This window comes from Xenopus tropicalis, chromosome 5 (genome assembly GCF_000004195.4).
Source record: "Xenopus tropicalis strain Nigerian chromosome 5, UCB_Xtro_10.0, whole genome shotgun sequence".
In the NCBI taxonomy this organism is placed as follows: Eukaryota; Metazoa; Chordata; class Amphibia; order Anura; family Pipidae; genus Xenopus; species Xenopus tropicalis.
In genome coordinates this window covers 150,664,261-150,680,304 of record NC_030681.2, presented here as the reverse complement: position 1 = coordinate 150,680,304, position 16,044 = coordinate 150,664,261, and the positions used below count along the sequence as shown (strand labels likewise).

Below are 16,044 nucleotides of genomic sequence, written 5' to 3'. Positions count from 1 at the left end.
GAGCTCTGACACAGTTCATTCCTGCTCCGTTTGTATATTAGGGAATTAGTAGAACACGGAGAAGTTTTGTGAACCCTCCTAGTGGTTAATAAACCACTTTCTTATCTAGTTTATTGTTATCAAATTCCAAAGGAAACATCTCAGGGCTGGAGATTCTGCTTCTTTTACTCTCCATACGCTCCATGGTTCCGCACAACAGCCCCGGGGAGCCCATCGGCCTCTGTAAGTCTGGATCCAGCAGCCTCGGCATTAGCAGAGAGTGGGGCTAAGGTAAAGTGCTTTATTCTTTAAGCATTGGGGATTCCTAAGGGCTATGATATATAAACAACAAATAAAGGGCAGATTTCTTTAAAATGTGAGTTTAGAGCTCAATACATAAAAACTCACCCACGTTCTATTCATTCCTATGGGGTTTATAGAATTATATTTATCAATGTGTGAAAGTTAGTACTCACCATTTGATAAATATGCTTCTAAATATCCCATAGCAATGAATAGAAGGTGGGAGAGATTTTATGTATTAAGCTCTAAACTCACATTTTGATAAAAAAACCACTTAGGGGCTGATTTACTTACCCACGAACGGGTCGAAATGAGTCCGATTGCGTTTTTTTCGTAATGATCGGTATTTTGCGATTTTTTCATATTTTTTGCGATTTTTTCGGATTCTTTACGAATTTTTCGTTACCAATACGATTTTTGCGTAAAAACGCGAGTTTTTCGTAGCCATTATGAAAGTTGCGTAAAATCTGGCGATTTTTCGTAGCGTTAAAACTTGCGCAAAAAGTTGCGCTTTTTTCGTAGCGTTAAAACTTACGCGAAACTTTGCACCTTTTAAGTTTTAACGCTACGAAAAATGCGCAACTTTTCGCGTAAGTTTTAACGCTACGAAAAATGCGCAACTTTTTACGCAACTTTCGTAATGGATACGAAAAACTCGCGTTTTTACGCAAAAATCGTATTGGTAACGAAAAATTCGTAAAGAATCCAAAAAAATCGCAAAACATACGAAAAACTCGCAAAATGTTCGTTTTCAAGTCGGAACTTTTCCAATTCGGGTCGGATTCGTGGGTTAGTAAATCAGCCCCTTAGTCTGAACTCCTAGAGACATGCTTTACAATTAACATTTCTTACATTTGGAGCTGTAAATTGTCAATTTTTATTGCATGATCAGGCACCTTAAAAATGGAGAAGATTATTTATTCCCATTTTTAGAAGTAATTTTCTTTTTCTCTGTAGTAATAAAACAGTACCTGTACTTGATCCCAACTAAGATATAATTACCCCTTATTGGGGGCAGAACAGCCCTATTGGGTTTATTTAATGGTTAAATGATTCCCTTTTCTCTGTAATAATAAAACAGTACCTGTACTTGATCCCAACTAAGATGTAATTACCCCTTATTGGGGGCAGAACAATCCTATTGGGTTTATTTAATGGTTAAATGATTCCATTTTCTCTGTAGTAATAAAACAGTACCTGTACTTGATCCCAACTAAGATATAATTACCCCTTATTGGGGCAGAACAGCCCTATTGGGTTTATTTAATGGTTAAATGATTCCATTTTCTCTGTAGTAATAAAACAGTACCTGTACTTGATCCCAACTAAGATATAATTACCCCTTATTGGGGCAGAACAGCCCTATTGGGTTTATTTAATGGTTAAATGATTCCCTTTTCTCTGTAGTAATAAAACAGTACCTGTACTTGATCCCAACTAAGATATAATTACCCCTTATTGGGGCAGAACAGCCCTATTGGGTTTATTTAATGGTTAAATGATTCCCTTTTCTCTGTAATAATAAAACAGTACCTGTACTTGATCCCAACTAAGATATAATTACCCCTTATTGGGGCAGAACAGCCCTATTGGGTTTATTTAATGGTTAAATGATTCCCTTTTCTCTGTAATAATAAAACAGTACCTGTACTTGATCCCAACTAAGATATAATTACCCCTTATTGGGGCAGAACAGCCCTATTGGGTTTATTTAATGGTTAAATGATTCCCTTTTCTCTGTAGTAATAAAACAGTACCTGTACTTGATCCCAACTAAGATATAATTACCCCTTATTGGGGCAGAACAGCCCTATTGGGTTTATTTAATGGTTAAATGATTCCCTTTTCTCTGTAATAATAAAACAGTACCTGTACTTGATCCCAACTAAGATATAATTACCCCTTATTGGGGCAGAACAATCCTATTGGGTTTATTTATTGGTTAATTGATTCCCTTTTCTCTGTAATAATAAAACAGTACCTGTACTTGATCCCAACTAAGATATAATTACCCCTTATTGGGGCAGAACAGCCCTATTGGGTTTATTTCATGGTTAAATGATTCCCTTTTCTCTGTAATAATAAAACAGTACCTGTACTTGATCCCAACTAAGATATAATTACCCCTTATTGGGGGCAGAACAGCCCTATTGGGTTTATTTAATGGTTAAATGATTCCCTTTTCTCTGTAATAATAAAACAGTACCTGTACTTGATCCCAACTAAGATATAATTACCCCTTATTGGGGCATAACAGTCCTATTGGGTTTAATTAATGTTTAAAATATTTTTTAATAGACTATGTAAAGACCTCTTGTCCAGAAATTCCAGGTCCTGAGCTTTCTGGATAACAGGTCCCATACCTGTATAGTAGTAGGCATATAATTACAATAGGAGCTAAATAATCACACATATAATTACATTTGGCTATGTTGTTATACTCTGCGGTGGTTATTAATCAATTTTATAGTTTGGCACTAAAAAACATAGATACAAATGTGAGTTCCAATAACTTGAATATTTGTATGTATTATATGTATTAAAACTTAAATATAAAAAAAACCAGCAGCTGAAAGCTGGAAAGTTACTGTAGAAGTCAAATGGAGTTTCAAAATCTCCACATTCAAACAGTTTTAAAATTTGAGTTTTTCAAAGCAATTGAAAACTTTGACTTTTTTAACAGGAAGCGCAGGGTGGGGCTCATTTATAAACTTAGCGCAGTGCTAATATATTTATATCATTATACTATCCTTCAATTGCCATTTCATGATATTACTGCATTAATATCCCAGAATTCTTCATTGTCCTGTATATGAGTTTCCATAAACTAAGTGCAATTAAGAATAGAATATTTTAGAAAACACACTAGTGACTTTCCAAATATTTTCAGAATCTGGCATTTTTCCCATATATACAGTTATTTTGAGAGTTTTTTCATATGGGACCATGTTACCTAGAAAGCTTGGTACCTGAGGTTTTCAGGATAAAGGGTCTTCCTGTTATATGGATCTTCATAGCTTAAGGGGCAGATTTCTCTAAATACGAGTTTAAACCTTAAATACATAAAAACTCACGTTCTATTCATTCCTACGGTAGTTTTAGCAGTGTATTTATCAATGGGTGAAAATTAGAGTTCACCATTTGATAAATAAGCTTCTAAAAATCCTGTAGGAATGAATAGAACGTGCGTGAGTTTAATCTCCCATTTTGATAAATCAGCCCCTTAGTCTTCTAAAAAATCATTTGAATATTAATGAAACCCAATAGGGCTGTTCTGCCCCCAATAAGGGGTAATTATATCTTAGTTGGGATCAAGTACAGGTACTGTTTTATTATTACAGAGAAAAGGGAATCATTTAACCATTAAATAAACCCAATAGGGCTGTTCTGCCCCAATAAGGGGTAATTATATCTTAGTTGGGATCAAGTACAGGTACTGTTTTATTATTACAGAGAAAAGGGAATCATTTAACCATTAAATAAACCCAATAGGGCTGTTCTGCCCCAATAAGGGGTAATTATATCTTAGTTGGGATCAAGTACAGGTACTGTTTTATTATTACAGAGAAAAGGGAATCATTTAACCATTAAATAAACCCAATAGGGCTGTTCTGCCCCCAATAAGGGGTAATTATATCTTAGTTGGGATCAAGTACAGGTACTGTTTTATTATTACAGAGAAAAGGGAATCATTTAACCATGAAATAAACCCAATAGGGCTGTTCTGCCCCAATAAGGGGTAATTATATCTTAGTTGGGATCAAGTACAGGTACTGTTTTATTATTACAGAGAAAAGGGAATCATTTAACCATGAAATAAACCCAATAGGGCTGTTCTGCCCCAATAAGGGGTAATTATATCTTAGTTGGGATCAAGTACAGGTACTGTTTTATTATTACAGAGAAAAGGGAATCATTTAACCATGAAATAAACCCAATAGGGCTGTTCTGCCCAATAAGGGGTAATTATATCTTAGTTGGGATCAAGTACAGGTACTGTTTTATTATTACAGAGAAAAGGGAATCATTTAACCATGAAATAAACCCAATAGGGCTGTTCTGCCCCAATAAGGGGTAATTATATCTTAGTTGGGATCAAGTACAGGTACTGTTTTATTATTACAGAGAAAAGGGAATCATTTAACCATGAAATAAACCCAATAGGGCTGTTCTGCCCCAATAAGGGGTAATTATATCTTAGTTGGGATCAAGTACAGGTACTGTTTTATTATTACAGAGAAAAGGGAATCATTTAACCATTAAATAAACCCAATAGGGCTGTTCTGCCCCCAATAAGGGGTAATTATATCTTAGTTGGGATCAAGTACAGGTACTGTTTTATTATTACAGAGAAAAGGGAATCATTTAACCATTAAATTAACCCAATAGGGCTGTTCTGCCCCCAATAAGGGGTAATTATATCTTAGTTGGGATCAAGTACAGGTACTGTTTTATTATTACAGAGAAAAGGGAATCATTTAACCATTAAATAAACCCAATAGGGCTGTTCTGCCCCCAATAAGGGGTAATTATATCTTAGTTGGGATCAAGTACAGGTACGGTTTTATTATTACAGAGAAAAGGGAATCATTTTTAAAAATGTAAATTATTTGATTAAAATGGAGTCTGTGGGAAATGGGCTTCCCATAATTCGCAACTTTCAGGATAACAGGTTTCTGAATAATGGATATTTGGAGCAATCTACCAGCTCCCGTGTTCTATTGGGATAATGGACATCCGACTATAACGCCATTTTTGTTGTGACGGCACAATATCAATATGAGCGATTTTAGAAAATAAAATAACTAGGAGTCAGTTCAGGATTTGGCAAAGATTCGGCCTTTTTCAGCAGGATTTGGATTCAGCCAAATCAATGCTTTTATGAAGAATTCAGGGTTTGGCCGAACCTGACAATAATGGATTGGGTGCCTTTCTATAGAAGTGCCTGTATGGGCGGCGCAGTTCTCCTTCTTTACAAACACAAACCTCACATATATTATTATTACACACAAAGTTCCTTAAAAGAAACATTGCCAAGATCCCACTTAGCCAAATGGGAGGTCCAGCCAAAGCCATCAATTAGCCTCTGACAGTTGGGATCAGGCAGTGAGAATCCCACTGAATGTCTGGGTGATAATAAGCCCGCGGGCGCTATCTGATCCCTTGTTCCTTTCACTGCGGCACTGGAATAATATTTAGAAAGTGTTCCGACTTCTGCTAGTTGAAAGGATTTGTTTAGACCCGAGTCTGAGAAGGTTTCTGGTATGAGCCCCGTGAAGGTATGATAATGAGGCTTTATATAGCGGACCACCAATGCTTTAGAAGTAGCTCTGCTAAGGAAAGCCTGTGAGAGGAATGTGCTTCACCTTTAAAGGAACAGTACAGTGTAAACATGAAACTGGGTAAAATAGACAAACTGCGCAAAATAAAACATATTTGTAATATAGTTAGTTAGGCAAAAGTGTAATCTATAAAGGCTGGATTGGGCAGATGTCTAACATAATAGCCAGAACTGTACTTCTTGCTTTCAGCTCTCTAAGCTCTTAGTTAGTCAGTGACTTTAGGGGGTGCCGTATGGGACATAACTGTCAGTTAGTTTGTGAGCAGGCAGGTCAGATTCAAATGCAAACTAACAGTTATGTCCCATATGGCCCCCCTTCAAGTCACTGATTGGTTAACTAAGAGGTTGGAGAGCTGTAAAGCAGGGAGTAGTGTTCTGGCTGTTATGTTAGACACCTGCCCAGCCACATTTATTTTCAAGGGGAATTAATGTTTCCCCAAAATGGGGTGGCTAAGGAAGAGCATGAAAGAAAAATGTCATTTTAGATAAAAATGTTTTAAATGCCAATGTGTGAATATCGGTATATTTTGTTGCAGTCATTATTATTACTAGGAGCGCTCACATACAAATAGGGAGGGAAAGCAGTTCTGCTAGTGAGTCAGTTGTGGCCTTCATGTTATTTGTATCTGCGTATCCTTGTTCCAATATTTGCACCATGTGATGTGAGGAGTTTGTTGGCACACAGATTATACAGCCATGTGGGGAACTCTGTGTCCGTATGTGCCTCTTACACATTTTGGACAGAAGCTCTGTGGCGATGAGCTGGCACTTACACCAGAGCTGGCCAATGTGTAGGCAGTGATCAGGATACTATCCCCCCACTGCTACTATAGGCACCATCTCTCCCTACTATACCTGCTATCCCACAGCCCCAGTCCCTTCCCAGAGGCTATTATCCCCCCACTGCTACTATAGGCACCATCTCTCCCTACTATACCTGCTATCCCACAGCCCCAGTCCCTTCCCAGAGGCTATTATCCCACTGCTACTATAGGCACCATCTCTCCCTACTATACCTGCTATCCCACAGCCCCAGTCCCTTCCCAGAGGCTATTATCCCCCCACTGCTACTATAGGCACCATCTCTCCCTACTATACCTGCTATCCCACAGCCCCAGTCCCTTCCCAGAGGCTATTATCCCCCCACTGCTACTATAGGCACCATCTCTCCCTACTATACCTGCTATCCCACAGCCCCAGTCCCTTCCCAGAGGCTATTATCCCCCCACTGCTACTATAGGCACCATCTCTCCCTACTATATCTGCTATCCCACAGCCCCAGTCCCTTCCCAGAGGCTATTATCCCACTGCTACTATAGGCACCATCTCTCCCTACTATACCTGCTATCCCAAAGCCACAGTCCCTTCCCAGAGGCTATTATCCCCCCCACTGCTACTATAGACACCATCTCTCCCTACTATACCTGCTATCCCACAGCCCCAGTCCCTTCCCAGAGGCTATTATCCCACTGCTACTATAGGCACCATCTCTCCCTACTATACCTGCTATCCCACAGCCCCAGTCCCTTCCCAGAGGCTATTATCCCCCCACTGCTACTATAGGCACCATCTCTCCCTACTATACCTGCTATCCACAACCCCAGTCCCTTCCTAGAGGCTATTATCCCCCACTGCTACTATAGGCACCATCTCTCCCTACTATACCTGCTATCCCACAGCCCCAGTCCCTTCCCAGAGGATATTATTCCCCCACTGCTACTATAGGCACCATCTCTCCCTACTATACCTGCTATCCCACAGCCCCAGTCCCTTCCCAGAGGATATTATTCCCCCACTGCTACTATAGGCACCATCTCTCCCTACTATACCTGCTATCCCACAGCCACAGTCCCTTCCCAGAGGCTATTATCCCCCCACTGCTACTATAGGCACCATCTCTCCCTACTATACCTGCTATCCCACAGCCCCAGTCCTTTCCCAGAGGCTATTATCCCCCCACTGCTACTATAGGCACCATCTCTCCCTACTATACCTGCTATCCCACAGCCCCAGTCCCTTCCCAGAGGCTATTATCCCCCCACTGCTACTATAGGCACCATCTCTCCCTACTATACCTGCTATCCCACAGCCCCAGTCCCTTCCCAGAGGCTATTATCCCCCCACTGCTACTATAGGCACCATCTCTCCCTACTATATCTGCTATCCCACAGCCCCAGTCCCTTCCCAGAGGCTATTATCCCACTGCTACTATAGGCACCATCTCTCCCTACTATACCTGCTATCCCAAAGCCACAGTCCCTTCCCAGAGGCTATTATCCCCCCCACTGCTACTATAGACACCATCTCTCCCTACTATACCTGCTATCCCACAGCCCCAGTCCCTTCCCAGAGGCTATTATCCCACTGCTACTATAGGCACCATCTCTCCCTACTATACCTGCTATCCCACAGCCCCAGTCCCTTCCCAGAGGCTATTATCCCCCCACTGCTACTATAGGCACCATCTCTCCCTACTATACCTGCTATCCCACAACCCCAGTCCCTTCCTAGAGGCTATTATCCCCCACTGCTACTATAGGCACCATCTCTCCCTACTATACCTGCTATCCCACAGCCCCAGTCCCTTCCCAGAGGATATTATTCCCCCACTGCTACTATAGGCACCATCTCTCCCTACTATACCTGCTATCCCACAGCCACAGTCCCTTCCCAGAGGCTATTATCCCCCCACTGCTACTATAGGCACCATCTCTCCCTACTATACCTGCTATCCCACAGCCCCAGTCCTTTCCCAGAGGCTATTATCCCCCCACTGCTACTATAGGCACCATCTCTCCCTACTATACCTGCTATCCCACAGCCCCAGTCCCTTCCCAGAGGCTATTATCCCACTGCTACTATAGGCACCATTTCGCCCTACTATACCTGCTATCCCAAAGCCACAGTCCCTTCCCAGAGGCTATTATCCCCCCCACTGCTACTATAGGCACCATCTCTCCCTACTATACCTGCTATCCCACAGCCCCAGTCCTTTCCCAGAGGCTATTATCCCCCACTGCTACTATAGGCACCATCTCTCCCTACTATACCTGCTATCCCACAGCCCCAGTCCCTTCCCAGAGGCTATTATCCCACTGCTACTATAGGCACCATCTCTCCCTACTATACCTGCTATCCCACAGCCCCAGTCCCTTCCCAGAGGCTATTATCCCACTGCTACTATAGGCACCATCTCTCCCTACTATACCTGCTATCCCACAGCCCCAGTCCTTTCCCAGAGGCTATTATTCCCCCACTGCTACTATAGGCACCATCTCTCCCTACTATACCTGCTATCCCACAGCCCCAGTCCCTTCCCAGAGGCTATTATCCCACTGCTACTATAGGCACCATCTCTCCCTACTATACCTGCTATCCCACAGCCCCAGTCCCTTCCCAGAGGCTATTATCCCCCCACTGCTACTATAGGCACCATCTCTCCCTACTATACCTGCTATCCCACAGCCCCAGTCCCTTCCCAGAGGCTATTATTCCCCCACTGCTACTATAGGCACCATAACACACCACATGGAATGTATCGACGTTGCTGGAGTTATAGTCCCTATAGGGGGAACCAGATGAAATGCTCCAACAGGAATCACATTCCTCAGCCTTTCGGGAAACCCCTATGGCAGATAACTGAAGAGGAATCTATATCCAACTGTTAAACTAAGAATTCAGAATGATGACGGTAGTCACCTTGCTAGTTGGTGGGAATGCTCAGGGGCTAATATCTGGCTACAGTGATTTCTGCACCTTTCGGATTCGGCCGAACCCCAAATCTGAAAGGTGCAGAAATCAGCAAGGTGACTACAGACACAAGCCCACAGTTGGCAGAGAGATGGTATTTAGGCCACCTAATCGCCCTGGCAAAGAAGTGAGATATTTTCTGGAACAAGCCAAATATTATACTTTAGCTGTAAAACTCACACAGACACAGCCAGCAAGTGATGTAAATGGCACAAAACATTTTGCAAACGTGGCTAATGTGTTTCTAAACAGTTACTAATGCAGGTTCTACTGTCAAATCATTTATTATAGGCTTTATGTGTAAATAAAACAGTTCGGGCCATTATGGCTTTAGTGAAATTATCTTCGGGATGTTTTATTTGTTCTTAAAATGTCTTAACAGGCTTAGCTGGCATTAACAAGCAATAAGTCATGGTTTTACAGCAGCAAATCCTTTAACCTGCAATTCACCTAAACAGAGACTGGATCATTAATCACGGGCCGTCCTCTTGCAGAACCGAAGCAATTTTGGGGATTAAAAACCATAAAAATCAGATGTATCAGAAGAGATACATTAGTTTACAGCAACAGTAGGCACTGAACGCCAGCATAGACATAAGCTTATCCTTTCCTGCTTATCCAACTCTGGGGAAAAAGAATTATGGATCCAAGTGGGTTATGGTCCTCTTAAAAGCACAGTTAGTATATGGTAGGCACAAAGGCTACTAGCAGGCCCGGACTGGCAATCTGTGGGTTCTGGCCAATGCCAGGGGGCTGCTGTAAGATGCCATACACACTCACTATTTATTGGGCTGGGGGGGCTGTTTGTGCCTCTGGGTACTGGGAATGCCAGGGGGGCTGTAAGGTACCACAGACAGTCACTATTTATTGGGCTGGGGGGGCTGTTTGTGCCTCTGGGTACTGGGAATGCCAGGGGGGTTGTAAGGTGCCACAGTCAGTCACTATTTATTGGGCTGGGGGGGGCTGTTTGTGCCTCTGGGTACTGGGAATGCCAGGGGGGCTGTAAGGTGCCACAGACAGTCACTATTTATTGGGCTGGGGGGGCTGTTTGTGCCTCTGGGTACTGGGAATGTCAGGGGGGCTGTAAGGTGCCACAGACAGTCACTATTTATTGGGCTGGGGGGGCTGTTTGTGCCTCTGGGTACTGGGAATGCCAGGGGGGCTGTAAGGTGCCACAGACAGTCACTATTTATTGGGCTGGGGGGCTGTTTGTGCCTCTGGGTACTGGGAATGCCAGGGGGGCTGTAAGGTGCCACAGACACTCACTATTTATTGGGCTGGGGGGCTGTTTGTGCCTCTGGGTACTGGGAATGCCAGGGGGGCTTTAAGGTGCCACAGACAGTCACTATTTATTGGGCTGGGGGGGCTGTTTGTGCCTCTGGGTACTGGGAATGCCAGGGGGGCTGCTGTAAGGTGCCACAGACAGTCACTATTTATTGGGCTGGGGGTGCTGTTTGTGCCTCTGGGTACTGGGAATGCCAGGGGGGCTGTAAGGTGCCACAGACAGTCACTATTTATTGGGCTGGGGGGGCTGTTTGTGCCTCTGGGTACTGGGAATGACAGGGGGGCTGTAAGGTGCCACAGACAGTCACTATTTATTGGGCTGGGGGGGGGCTGTTTGTGCCTCTGGGTACTGGGAATGCCAGGGGGGCTGTAAAGTGCCACAGACAGTCACTATTTATTGGGCTGGGGGGCTGTTTGTGCCTCTGGGTACTGGGAATGCCATGGGGGCTGTAAGGTGCCACAGACAGTCACTATTTATTGGGCTGGGGGGGGGGCTGTTTGTGCCTTTGGGTACTGGGAATGCCAGGGGGGCTGTAAGGTGCCACAGACAGTCACTATTTATTGGGCTGGGGGGGGGGCTGTTTGTGCCTCTGGGTACTGGGAATGCCAGGGGGGCTGTAAGGTGCCACAGACAGTCACTATTTATTGGGCTGGGGGGTGCTGTTTGGCCTCTGTGTACTTGAATTGCCAGGGACTATTTTGACTCCCAGTCCAGGCCTGGCTACTAGATACCAACTGGGTAACAAGAAGGGGCTAGACATGTGGAGGGACTGAGAGGGGGGTCACAGGCTAAATGTCTGGTAGAAGAGGGCCCAGAAGTAGTTTTCGTTGAAGGGGTCGTCCACCCAAAAACTGTTGTTGCTCACTGCAACAACAAGAAATTTAATTTTAAGCAACTTCTAATTATCCATTTATTTCTCATTTTGACAGCCCAAACGTTGTCAGAATGTGTACTTTGCAAAAAGATATGGTTTTAGTTAGGGGGGCTTACAGCAGATAATACACAGTCAGGGGGGATCTGGCAGACAAGAAAATTCATATTACCAATTTTCATTTGGTGACCACTCATAACCACATAATTTAGTGTATCTATTTATATTGGGTATCAAACTGTACAGTAGACCACTGGCGTTAATATTTGGGGCAATTTACCTTTGTATTTAAGAAATTGTGCAAGATAAATGTACCAAATTGACACATTTGTAAGCAATTTTTATAAATCTTGGATTTGTCAGAAAGTGTACTTTCTAAAAATATATTGTTTTTCAGGGGTCTCTGTACAGTTAGGGGTTATTACAACACATAATACGCAAGCAGGGGGTCTTGTCTGCAGAAGCTAACCTGGCAGCCGAGAAAATGCATTTGCACTATTTTCATTTGGGGTCCGTACATAACCACATACATTGGTATATCTATGCATATTGATACGTGGGAGATAAGATGCTGCAAATTGGAAGTTTTGAGAAATGTCAACAAAATCACCAACTTTAGGAAAGCTTTGTGGTTTGGTACTTTAGTGTAGAAAGACCGATTTAGCCATTTTGGACTTGGCAGAATGTGTACTTTCCAAATATATATGGTTTTCTGGGGTGAACTTTTTGTAGCTTTACCCCACATACTGTAAAATGACTAATGACAAAAATTAATAGATCAGATGGGGGTATTTTCATTTTGGGGACCCTATATGCCACATACTTAGGTTAACCTATGCACATTGGGCATCAAACTGTTCATGCGGACCCTGGCATTCATATTTAGGGAATTTGATCTTGGAACCTAATGGTATGTGGGAGATAAGATACTGCAAACTGGAAGCTATGAGGTGATTTTTGAGAAATGTCATCAATTGCCTTTATGAACATTAGGAAAAGCTTTGTGGTTTGGTATTTTGGAGTAGAAAGGCACTGGTACCCATTTTGGACTTTGGTGGAAAGTGTACTTGCCAAAAATATTTGGCATTCTAGGATGAATTTATTTTTTGTAGCTTTACCCCACATAAAATGTTGAAATGTGTTCATTTTGCAGCAGCTGAAATGACAAAAATTTAGGAATACATTGGGGATATTTTTTTGCGGGGGGTCCCTATACTCCACATATTTTGGTAAACTTATACACATTAGCCATGAAACTGCTCAGTGGACCCCTGGAATTTATATTTAGGATGTTTTATCTTGGTACCTAATGATCTGTGGGAGATAAGATGCTGCAAAGTGGAAGCTTGGAGGTGATTTTCGGAAATGTTGTCAAACCTTAGGAAAGCTTTGCAGTTTGGTACTTTGGAGTAGAAAGACATGGTTACCCATTTTTTATTTAGGGGAATGTGTACTTTCCAAAAATATATGGTTTTTTGGGGTCAACTTACGTTTTTGTAGCTTTATTCCACATAAAATGATGTAAATGTGTTGATTTTGCAGAAGCTTAAATGACAGAAATGATAGATCATATGGGGGTATGTTCCCATTGGGGCCCCTACATGCCACATACTTAGCTAAACCTATACATATTGGGCATCAAACTGTTCAGTGGACCCCTGGCAGTCATATTTAGGGTGTTTTATCTCAGTAATGATATGTGGGAGATAAGATGCTGTAGACTTTAAACTTTGAAATGATTTTTAAAAATGTCACAAATTCTTATAAAACCTGATAAATTTAGGAAAGCATTGCAACTTGGTAATTTGGCGCAGAAAGACAGTAAGTGGAATATTTGGCCTTGAAATATAAAGTATACAGCTTTCTGGAGCAGTGCTATGGAAATTTGGCAGTGTACTGCTGGGAGTTTCTGACCTATACAAGTGACAAATCTCCATAAAACTATATATATTTAGTATTGGCGCATTCAGGAGATATTGGACTTTCCATATCAGTTGTATTTTTGTGCATACAATAGTTTATGTTTCTGATATATGTGTTTATATTATGGATACAATTATTTTTCTTCATATATTAAATATTTGGAAGCCTATATCTTGTTACAGAAGTTAATTACACAAAAATTCTAGCATATTTTTTCTAGAATATTGGATACGTGGAGCTACTTAGTAGCAGCTACTTTTCACAGCTACTAAACGCCAGAAAATACTGTGCCGTAACAATTCTAAGAGCTGCCTCTGCTACAACAGCATTGTCTATTTTTGTAGCTGTGACAAGTAGCTGCTACTAGTAGCTCCGTGTGACGTCACCCTTAGATTATTGCTGTCTAAAGGGGATGTTAAGGCATATATGCCCCTTTAAAATGTTAGTAATGCTCAGCAGAGACATAGTTAATATCAGTTAAATAGAATAAAGATATCTGCGCAATAAAGCTAAGTTCCTGATTGGCTGGATATCTGAAATAGCTGTCACTTGTCTGATCACAGGGAGACCCCCGTGTATTAACAGCAAGTCAGTGGGTGCCCCCCCATACAGAGACACCCCTGCCAGAGTAGGAGCTGAAGGGGGAGGCCAAGATCTGATAACAGTCAGCTCTCAATCTCCAGGAACTGTAAACCTCTAGGCGTCAGTCTCTGACTTGGATGTGCAGCCCAACTTGTCACCCTAATGAAAAGAAACAGACTAATGATATTTTAATTACTGGGAACGCCTAGAAGTGAACTTTCCACCACAACTCTCTGACACCCTTTACTTCCACCTGTGTTGTACTGGCCTGTCCCTGCTATGTTCTGCTCAAGGTAAGGCCAATACTCCTTTACTGGGTGCTGTAAACTCTACCAGCAATGGATCCCAACATGTAAGGCTGTTCCCCAATAGGGCTGCCCAAACCAGTGGAAGGGGGGCCAGCATGAAGGACAATTATTCTTCCAAATGTATGACTGCAAAGGCAATCCCCAGGCAATTTACATTAAAGGTGCCATTTCAGGTGCATTGGCTTCATGTTTTTAGGCTACTAAAATGTGTAGCATTTCTATACACGTAGGGGCCCACTCACTAAAGTCTGAATTTTTTTATCTTAAAATCATGATTAGGAAAAAATTCGGAGTAACCACAATAATTTATGATGTTCTAAAATGTCACGAAAATGCTTTTATCGGTCGTACGAAAATATTGTAATTGCCTCCCTAAAGTCACAAAATTTTTGGATCCGAATGTTCGTAAACGGCGTGAAAGCCTTTCTGGCTTTGAAACCTTCAATGCATGATTTTGGAAGCCTCCCATAGGAACCAATGGCACTCTGCAGCTCCAACCTGGCCCAAGGAAAGTCTCCCATAGGGCTCAATGGCACTCTGCAGCTCCAACCCGGCCCAAGGAAAGTCTCCCATAGGACTCAATGGCACTCTGCAGCTCCAACCCGGCCCAAGGAAAGTCTCCCATAGGGCTCAATGGCACTCTGCAGCTCCAACCCGGCCCAAGGAAAGCCTCCCATAGGGCTCAATGGCACTCTGCAGCTCCAACCCGGCCCAAGGAAAGTCTCCCATAGGAACCAATGGCACTCTGCAGCTCCAACCTGGCCCAAGGAAAGCCTCCCATAGGGCTCAATGGCGCTCTGCAGCTCCAACCCGGCCCAAGGAAAGTCTCCCATAGGGCTCAATGGCACTCTGCAGCTCCAACCCGGCCCAAGGAAAGCCTCCCATAGGGCTCAATGGCACTCTGCAGCTCCAACCCGGCCCAAGGAAAGCCTCCCATAGGGCTCAATGGCACTCTGCAGCTCCAACCCGGCCCAAGGAAAGTCTCCCATAGGAACCAATGGCACTCTGCAGCTCCAACCTGGCCCAAGGAAAGTCTCCCATAGGGCTCAATGGCACTCTGCAGCTCCAACCCGGCCCAAGGAAAGTCTCCCATAGGGCTCAATGGCACTCTGCAGCTCCAACCCGGCCCAAGGAAAGTCTCCCATAGGGCTCAATGGCACTCTGCAGCTCCAACCTGGCCGAAAGATAGTCCCGATATCGAAGCTTGAATGAATTTCGAAATGGTCTTAGTCATTGCGAAAAGTACGACTTTTTCATTAAAGTTAATGAAAACCACGAAAAAGTTTCATAAATAATTAATCAAGGTTTTGTAAATGGGCCCCATAAATGTCACGATAATGTTTGTAGGGTAGAATTGAGTTTATTGTCCAAAAATCATGATTTTTCCGAGCCGAAAAATTTGAGAAATTAGTGAAATTTAAATCTCTGTTCCTTTCCATGAATACTCTTTATTTTTCCCAAACGGGAAGTGCTCCAGCAGCCATTTTAGGAGCATTGGCACTCACTCTTGTTAAACAATAAGTTTCACGTGAAACTGGGTGAAATAGGAAACAATGATGTCATTAACTTTCTCTTGAAAATGTGTCAAGGACAGGCTGTCACTGGTAATTCTGTTCTTCTAGTATTATAAGCCTCTATAGGACGGCAGCTTAAACCTGGCGTACTTTTTGTCAGTCTAAAAATGTCACATAAAGTTTTAAAT

The 16,044-nt window shown here is 42.7% G+C and overlaps 1 protein-coding gene across 1 annotated transcript in view; it reads left to right on the top strand.

The window, feature by feature from the left end:
* Positions 1-246: 246 nt before the first annotated feature.
* gata4 (GATA binding protein 4) overlaps positions 247-16,044 on the top strand; it is a 66,178-nt gene continuing 50,380 nt past the window's right edge. The window contains exon 1 of the mRNA XM_031901723.1: positions 247-270. The gene's annotated coding sequence lies outside the window, so the exon portion shown is untranslated. The remainder of the gene's footprint in view (positions 271-16,044) is intronic.